A 9,347-nucleotide genomic window follows, 5' to 3' on the forward strand; every position below is an offset into this window, starting at 1 on the left:
TAACACTTAAGATTTGGGGGCTTTGTTTTGTTTTGTTTTGTTTAGAGACAGGGATTTTCTGTGTATCCCTGTCATGAAACAATTTTTGCTTGTTTGTTTGTTTGTTTGTTTTGTTTTTCGAGACAGGGTTTCTCTGTGTAGCCCTGGCTGTCCTGGAACTTATTCTGTAGACCAGGCTGGCCTTGAACTCAGAAATCTTCCTGCCTCTGCCTCTCAAGTGCTGGGATTAAAGGCGTGAGCCACCACTGCCCATGAAACAATTTTTATAACATTCTGCATACACATGCTTCTATCTCTTCTAAACAGCTTTTTGTTGGGGATTGGCTTTAATGCTTTGAATTAATCCAGTCCCCAAAATTGGGAATCTGTGTGTCCAAAGATCCCCAATTGGTTTTTGATCTATCAATAAAGAGCCAATGTCTAATGGTTGGGCAGGTAGACTGAGATGGGACCTTTAGATTTATGTGGGCTAGGGACTGGGAGAGAGGAAGGAGACAGACCTACCTCCCCGTGATGGGGAATAAGAAAGACCAGACCGAAGGCCGCCGACATGTGAGAATCAGGGAAAGTGGCCACACGGGCCACTTCCCCAATTGTGTTTGGGGAGCAGAGAGGAAATATAGATTTTAAAAGATGTTAACTCAGGAGTACCAGAGGGGAGCGTGTGCTGGAAGCAGTAGGAAGGATTGGAACTGCCCAGCCTTTGAGCTAGTCAAGGCAAATTAAAATTGACTAGTTGTGTGTGTGTGTGTGTGTGTGTGTCAGAAATCTAGACAGCAAACATGCACAACCATCTGGGGCAAATCAGTTCAGCCAACTACTGCTACAGCTTTTTTTTTTCTTTGTTCAACTTTTTGAAAATCATCTTACTTTTAATATGTTTTTATTTTTTGTGTTGAGCTGCATGTATGTATGTATGTGTGTGTACCTTATGTGTGCCTGATGCCCTTAGAGGCCAAAAGAGGACATCAGATTAGAAATAGAGTTCTGGGGTGGGGGTCATGAGCCACTGTGTGGTGCTAGGAACCGAACAAGGGTCCTCTGCAGGAACAGCAAGGACTCCTAACTGCTGAGCCACCTCTATCAGTCTTGATTTTTGTTTGTTTGGTTTGGGTTTGTTTTTTGTTTTTTGTATTTGTTTCTTTGAGACAGGGTTTCTCTGTGTATCCCTGGCTGTCCTGGAACTCATTCTGTAGACCAGGCTGGCCTCGAACTCAGAAATCTGCCTGCCTCTGCCTCCCAGAGTGCTGGGATTACAGGCGTGTGCCACCACTGCCCGCTTTGTCTTTTTTGTTTGTTTGTTTTTAAAGACAGAGTCTTAAATAGTCCCAGATTACTGACCTTGAATTCCTTTTGTAGCAGAGGTCAGACTCAATCTCCTGATCCTTTTGTCTTTACCTCCCAAATTTTGGGATTACAGAATTAGAGGCAGATGGTACCACACTTAGTCTTGACTGTGAACCCCTTGAGAGTGAAGTCCATGCTGAACACAGTACTTCTTTGTACAGCCCAGAGTTATATACTTAGGCAATTTCATTTCCCCTGCAAATTGGAAAGAAATGTGTTTTTTTTCCAAGTAAATGATCTGAGACTGGGGTTAAAGGTCAGTGGAAGAGCATATATTTAGCGTGCACAAAGCCCTGGATACTGCCATACCGGTCCCCAGTACCATGATACGGAAATACAGTACGTTCTGGGATGGAACCTGCAGTCACAGACGTAAGCAAAGAAGTCTCAGTAAGAAGCAGCTGGAGTTCTAATGTCTGTTTACTTCCAAACAGTGCCATGAGAATAATTAATGTTTGTCCATGTCTTTGAGATCCTCAGATGAAAGGACGCCCAGAGTCTAGAATTATTGTGGATTCCCATGACTCTTTCAAAGCCTCAGAACACATCTCATAGCTCTGGTCAGTCACGATTCTGTGCAGACTGGGAAGCAGTCAGTACCACTCCTCCAGCGGTGGCCGAAAGGGTGAGGGTGGCTTCCCTTACAGTGTGCCATGTTCAGGGAAAGCCATTTGAAAACAAGGCTGTATTGAGATAACGAGGATCTAAGGCCAACAAACCCTTGGCTTCCTGAGCAGAGTGAACTGGAGACTCCAGGAGAGAGGAGTCCTTTGCTAGGGAGTCGTTGGCCTCTGGGGATGATAATCTGGCCTGGAGCCTAATCCCAGGTCGTGTGTGGGCCTCAGCCACTGACTCCCAGATGTGAGAGTCGGGTACCTAGACTAGAGGCCGAACGGTCTGTCAAGTCACAGCTCAAAGTGTTTGTTTTTGGGCTTCAGAGTCCTTCCCCCCCACACACCCCAGACAGGGTTTCTCTATATCACTCTGTAGACCAGGCTGGCCTCAAACCCAGATATCAGCCTGCCTCTGCCTCCCAAGTGCTGGGATTAAAGGCGTGCACCACCACTGCCCACAAGAGTCCTGATCCTTAGAAAGCTTTTTGGATGCCACTCTGCTTTCTCCCACCTCCTGCTTCCCCCTCCCGCTTTCCATTCCCCTCATCCTCTTCTTCTGGATAATACAATTGGTCTTTTAAAATTTTTTATTATGTGTATGTACGTACGTACATGTGTGTGTGTGTGTGTGTGTGTGTGTGTGTGTGTGTATGTGTGTGCATGTCCTAGCATGTGTGTAAGGATCAGAGAACCTGTGGGAGCTGTTCTTGTGGGAACTTGTGGGAGTTCGGTTTCCCCTTCTGCTCTGTGAGCACTGGGGATTGAACTCAGGCCTGTCTGCAGACCCTTAGGTAATCAGTTGACATTCTGTTGTGACTCAAACCAGAGACCATTGCTTTGGCCTTTAACCATAGGTTTCTCCAGCCTCCATGCCCCGTGTCTCTCCTCTCCTCCTGGCTCTGTCCCTGCATCCTTGTTTTGGTTGACTGGGACTGCTACCACTTTAGCAGCAGTTCATAAACAACATCTCCTCTGTGTCCAAAGCCGTGACTGCCCATGTTACACGGAGAGAAAAGAATTCCGGCACTTCTGCAGGCCCAGGCGGACATGGAGTTATACTGAAGCAGTAAGTCAGAAGACGCTGTTAGGGCGTGTCTCAAATGGGTTGGAGAAAGATCAAGTGTGAGCCAGGAAAGAGGGAAGGAAGGAAGGAAGGAGGGAGGAGAGAGGGAGGGAAGGAAAGAAAGGAAAAAAGGAAAGAAGGGCTTAGCCTGACAGGCCCTAGGCCTTGTGTGATCATTAAGCTACTCTTGCTTTACATTTTGAGGAATGAGAAATCTTCCAGACAAAGTCAAGACAATGGTCAGAGCAAAGCCCACTTCCTCAGAAAGTTAGGCCTGTCGCTCTCTGTTCATTGAGGGACGCCCTTGGTTAGGCTGTTGGTGAGGTGAGGCATTCGCTGGCTTTCAAGCTTGGCATACCCAGAAAGCCTGGGGCTTAATAAAAAAAGCAATAATGAGATCACAAAAGATTCCATCTTAGCACTAACCTAGAATGTGGAAGTCGTTTAATGGTTGTTTGCGTTTGAGACAGGGTCTCATCCAGGCCAGCCTGGTCTCAAACTCAAGTCATTAAGGATAACCTGAACTACTGCTCCTTCACACACCTGCCTCCTGCCTCCTAAATCTGATGGATTACAGGCAATGCTTGATTGGTTGAGAGAGAGAGAAAGAGAAGAGAGAGAGAGAGAGAGAGAGAGAGAGAGAGAGAGAGAGAGAAAGAAAAAGAGAGAGAGAGAGATTATATTATGTTATCTTTAAGGACAAAACAATGCACAAAGCCACAGTTTTTTTCCTTTTGTTTTGCTTTAGTTTAGGTTTTTTTTTTAAGGTTTATTTATTTATTTATTTATTTATTTATTTATTTATTATATGTAAGTACACTGTAGCTGTCTTCAGACACAGCAGAAGAGGGCATCAGATCCCATTACAGATGGTTGTGAGCCACCACTTGGTTGCTGGGATTTGAACTCAGACCTCTGGAAGATCAGTCAGTGCTCTTAACTACTGAGCCATCTCTCCAGTCCCCTAGTTTTGTTTTTGAGACAGGATTTCTGTGTAGCCCTGGCTGTCCTGGAACTCACTCTGTCGACCAGGCTGTCAGAGCTCCCTTGCCTCTGTCTCCCAATAGGTGGGATTAATGGGCCTGTGTCAACACCTCCATTTTTGTTTTGTTTTTAGTCTGGTGTTGGGGTTTGTGACTAAGGGCCAGCAGGACTGATCTTTGCATAATCTGTGTTCTCAGCACAGCATCATTTGTTGCCATCAGCAGAACTCCCAGAAACCACTGGGGAGCATGGGCTTTGGTCTCTCCTTGTTCACACAAACCCCGGAGACCTGACCCTTGAATCTTCCCTGCAGGGCGTTGCTTGCGGCCTGGATGCTCACCAGCAACCTTCAGTCTGAATGATGTCGATGGACCCTTGGCTGGGGTTTAGATGCTTCAGGGATTTACGAGTGATCCCAGTGTAGCAGGGATGCCGCAGGAGATGGTGCTCAGGGCCGTAAAGAGCATCAGGGAAGAGAAACAGCAGAAGGGGTGGCTTTTGAGATGGATTGGGCTATCAACTGAGCAAATGCTTTGTTCTCAGAGGCTCAGAGCTGGCACTGGACATTGGTGTGGGCAGCCTTTGAGTCCCGACTCACACTTTAGGAAAACAAACACCCTGGACTGAAAAGAGCTCTCTGTGTGTGTGTGTGTGTGTGTGTGTGTATGTGTGTGTGTGTGTGCGCAATCAAATGTATATGCTAGTATAACTAGAGGCTAGAAGACAAGTTTAAGAGAATTTTTCTCAATTGATTTCCACTTTAACTTTTTTTTTTTTGAGACTAAGTTTCTCTAGATAGCGTAGATTGTTCTGGAACTTGCTCTATAGACCAGGCTGGCCTCAAACTCAGAGATCACCTGTCTCTGTCTCCTAGGTAGCGTGATTGAAGGCAGATGCCATACCTCCTGCCACCTTATCTTTTGAGGCAGCATCTCACTGGCCCCTGTGCTCACTTCCTGGCTAGATCAGCCGGCCAGGGAGCCCTGGGTCCGCCTGTCTCAGCCTCCCTTGTGCTTGGCTTACAGATGCAGGAGACCTTGGTTTTTGTTTTTTTTTTAGTTGGATCTAGGGACATGAACTCTGGTCCTTGTGGTTGCTGACTGAACCATCTCTCTAGCCCCTGGGTTTCTAGTGTTTTTCTTCAGAAAGCACCAAGATAATAGGCTTCAAGGGTTTCTCCCAATTCTTCTGGTGGTGACGGTCTCTGTGCCCCTGAGCACTGGCCAACAACAGCATCGCCAGGAGACATATCAGTAACGCACAGTGCTCTCAGAACAGAATCAGAGGAGTGGGGCCCCCACTAGCGTCTTTTCTAACCCCTGTGGTGCTAAAACTTGACAACCATTAGTCCAAGGGGGAAACAAATCAATGGTTGGGGGAAGTTGGGAGAGTGCTTTTGTCTGTTATGAGTGTATCTTAATATTAGTGAAAATTGCTACTCTTAGCTGGGCATGGTGGCATTCACCTATAGTCCCAATAAGTCAGAGGTGAGCTGGTGAGCAGGAGAATTTCTGGGAGTTTGGTGTTAGCCTGGACTACTTTTAGCAAGTTCAAGGTCACCCTGTGGTGAGCATAATCTTTTTTTGTTTTTTGTTTGTTTGTTTTGTTTTTTTTTCTTTTTTTGGATTTCCGCTGCCCCGCCCGGCCCAACCCCCCCCCCCCCCAAACAGGGCTTCTCTGAATAGCCCTGGCTGTCCTGGAACTCACTCTGTAGACCAGGCTGGCATCCAACTCAGAAATCTGCCTGCCTCTGCCTCCCAGAGTGCTGGGATTACAGGCGTGCGCCACCACCGCCCAGCTTTTTTTTTTTTTTTTTTGAAGAAACTTCTTTGCAGCCAAGATTTTGTATTTGAAAATGAGAAATTCTGTAATTTCCCCTCTTCCCCAAGAGCCAACTGATAACATTGCTGCTTCTATGTGTATGTCGTCCCTTGCTAGAGCCCAAATCCTCCTTTGATGACTGATGCTCTTGCCAGTCCGTGGCCTCTCAACCCTGAGTTACAAGGCAAGGAGCTGTCCCCACCATGTGAAGCTGCCTGAGCCAGCTGATCTGAGGAATATGCCTGCCTGGCTGCCTGACCGCAAAGGCGTCTTCAATGTTCATCTGACCCAGTGGGGGAGCCTGGCAGCTCCTGGAATCACTGGGTAGATCAGTCTGCATAGAGGAGCCAAGGGCCAGAACCCAGAATGCAGACACATATCCTCCTTTACCTTGGCAGAACAACAGCATGTCAGGGTGTGCAGAAAGGGCTGTAGGTCCTTCCAGAGAAAGGCGGAGCATGAAGGTTTGGGTGTAGCCTGTCCCCCTGAAGCCTGTGATCTGCTTTATGAGAAAAGAGGAGGTGGACCTTTCCGAGGTGATTAGGGCCCTGTGTAGATGAATGGATTAATCTGTCTGAGGGATTGTGGATTAACAGCCACCTAGAGTGAGTCGTCTCTAAGGGCCATGTAGCTGGGACACTTGCTACTCTCCTCTCTGCTCCTCTGATAGCCAGCACCGTTGCCGGTTCTGGCAGCAAGCTGGCCATCTCTAGCCATAGACTCTCGGCCTTGGACTAGAGCTGTGAGCCGAGAGAAAGCATCTCTCCATGTTGTGCACTGTCGGGTGTTTCCTTATAGCAACTCGAGATGGAGGAGAATGACATTTTATTATTTGCTTTTCTGCCTTCTGAAAATTCAACTGTGAGCCAGTGTAGGGCTGGCACGCCTTTAATCCCAGCCCTGGGGAGGCAGAGGCAGGCGGATCTCTGTGACTTGAGGCCAGGCCGGTCTATATAGTGAGTTCTAAGACAGTCAGAGCTATATATTAAGACTCTGTCTCAGAAAAAAAGAAAGAAACTCAAGTGTGAGTTCTTTTTTTTTTTTTTTTTTTTTTTTTTTTTTGGTTTTTCGAGACAGGGTTTCTCTGTGTGTCCTGGGACTCACTCTGTAATTCAGACTGGCCTCGAACTCAGAAACCCACCTGCCTCTGCCTCCCAGAGTGCTGGGATTACAGGTGTGTGCCACCACCGCCCCGCTTTTTTTTTTTTTTTTTTGTTGGTGTTGGTGTTGTTTTTTGTTTTTTGAGACAGGATTTCTCTGTAGAGTCCTGACTGTCCTGGAACTCGTTCTGTAGACCAGGCTGGCCTCAAACTTAGAAATCTTCCTGCCTCTGCCTCCCCTTTAGTGCTGGGACTAAAGGCATGTGCTACCACTGCCCTGCTCAAGTGGGAGTTCTTAAAGAAAGGTCCATCAAGTCGGGTAGTAGTGGCACACGCCCGTAATCCCAGAACTGTGGGAGGCAGAGGCAGGAGGATTTCTGAGTTCGAGGCCAGCCTGGTCTACAGAGTGAGTTCCAGGACAGCCAGGGCTACACAGAGAAACCCCGTCTCGAAAAACCAGAAGAAAAAAAAAAAAAGAAAGGTCCATCAATTCACTTAATATTATGCTTCTGAGATGACACTTTTAATCTTTTCTTTTTAAAGATTTACTTATTATTATATGTAAGTACCCTGTAGTTATTCTCAGATACACCAGAAGAGGGTATCTGATCTCATTACAGTTGTGAGCTACCATGTGGGTGTGGAATTTGAACTCAGTACCTTCGGAAGAGTAGTCAGTGCTCTTAACCACTGAGGCATCCCTCCAGCCCAGCTGACATATTGTTTTGAGCAAGTGGTGTACTACTCTGTGTGTGTGTGTGTGTGTGTGTGTGTGTGTATAAGAGAGAGAGGGAGACAACTTTGGCATTCGGTTCTTGTCTAAGGGTCTCAGGTGTGGTGTCAAGAGCTTTTACCCGCTGAGCTATCTCGCTAGCCCCTCCTATGTTCTAATTTTGAGTCACATCCACTGAGGACAGAACACAACGTTTCCATTTATTTGAAGTAAATATTTGAGTCCCACCCCCTTTCCTCCCTTCCTCTTTCCCCATCTCCTTCTAAACTCCATCCCCCCCCCCACAGCCAACGAGCCACTCCCTCAGACCCATGCTAGTTCTGAGCTGTTGCTAAGATCAAGAGAGGGGAACTCTTGTAAAAGACGACCAAGAAACGGCATTGCTAGCAGAATCTATTAAGAAAGAGGGAGGCTAAAACCCTGAAGCGTCCTCTTAGCTGCAAGCTGATCACTGGGGGCAGAGTGCCGTGGAAGAACCTGTGCTGGCATTTAATCAGCGGCAGCATCAGAGTCCAGTGAGGAAAAAGGGAGCGCCATAGATGGACTTAGAGAACATCACTGTCTGTGTGAAAAGTGTAAGAGTGGAAAGTCAAGCCACACCACTTGGGAGGCAGAGGCAGGTGGATGTCTGTGAGTTCGAGGCCAGCCTGGTCTACAGAGCAAGTTCCAAGATGCCCAGGGCTACACAGAAACCCTGTCTGGACAACCAAGAAACCCACTCCTATTGCCCCTCTCCAAACATAGAATCTTTACCTCAAACTATAGTACCAAGTGGATTCAGTCCTTAAATGAAATACCAAAGACAAAACATAAAACCTCTAAGCTTGCCAGGTGTGGTGGAGCTTACCTTGAATCCCAGTTTGCGGCCAGCCTGGTCTACATAGAGAATTCCAGGCCAATCAGGGTTACATAGCAAGGCCCTATTTCAGAAAAAAAAAAGGGGGGAGTGGGGCTACAGTGTGCCCCAGAACACAAAGAATGTTTCTGGAGCCCACAGAGTTGTCCTAAGAGTCTCCAGGTGGACAAGGAAGGTTGGGGAAAAACAGAGTGTGGGAGGAATGTTGACAAAACAAAGACATTAGGTGCGACTGATCTGAGGATGAGAGAGAAGCCCTGTAAGTATTATAGTTCAAGTACAGGGTCTGAGGAAGGAGCCTCGTGAAGACTGGGACACAGGGAAGATCTTTCCCCTCAAGTCACAGGTTCAAGGCCCTGATATCTGAGACTCGGTGTCAGCCCTGAAGGAGCGGGGTGGGACAGGTCTGCCCCCTGATTGAATGGCATGCGGTGACAATGCAGATGTCCACCATTTCCCAGTAGGTTCCTTTGCTATTGTTGACTGAGCATGAGAGGATAGGTGGGGTGGGCCCACGCCTCTGTCCTCAGCTGGTAGAAAGAAACTTGTGGTAGTTCTAATAAAAATGGTCCCCACAGGCTCGCAGCGAGGGGCATTATTTGAAAGGATTAGGACAGGTGGCCTTATCAGAGTATGAGTGACCTTGTTGGCAGAAATGTGCCACTGGGAGTGAGCTTTGAGGTCTCAGTAGCTCAGGCCAGGCCCAGTGACTTACCCTTCTTCGGATCATGATACAGAACTCTCAGCTCCTTCTTCGGTGCCACGCCCACCTTCCTGCTACCATGCTTCCCACCATGATGATAATAGACTAAACTTCTGAACCTGTAGG

Source organism: Apodemus sylvaticus, chromosome 12, assembly GCF_947179515.1.
Source record: "Apodemus sylvaticus chromosome 12, mApoSyl1.1, whole genome shotgun sequence".
Taxonomy (NCBI): Eukaryota; Metazoa; Chordata; class Mammalia; order Rodentia; family Muridae; genus Apodemus; species Apodemus sylvaticus.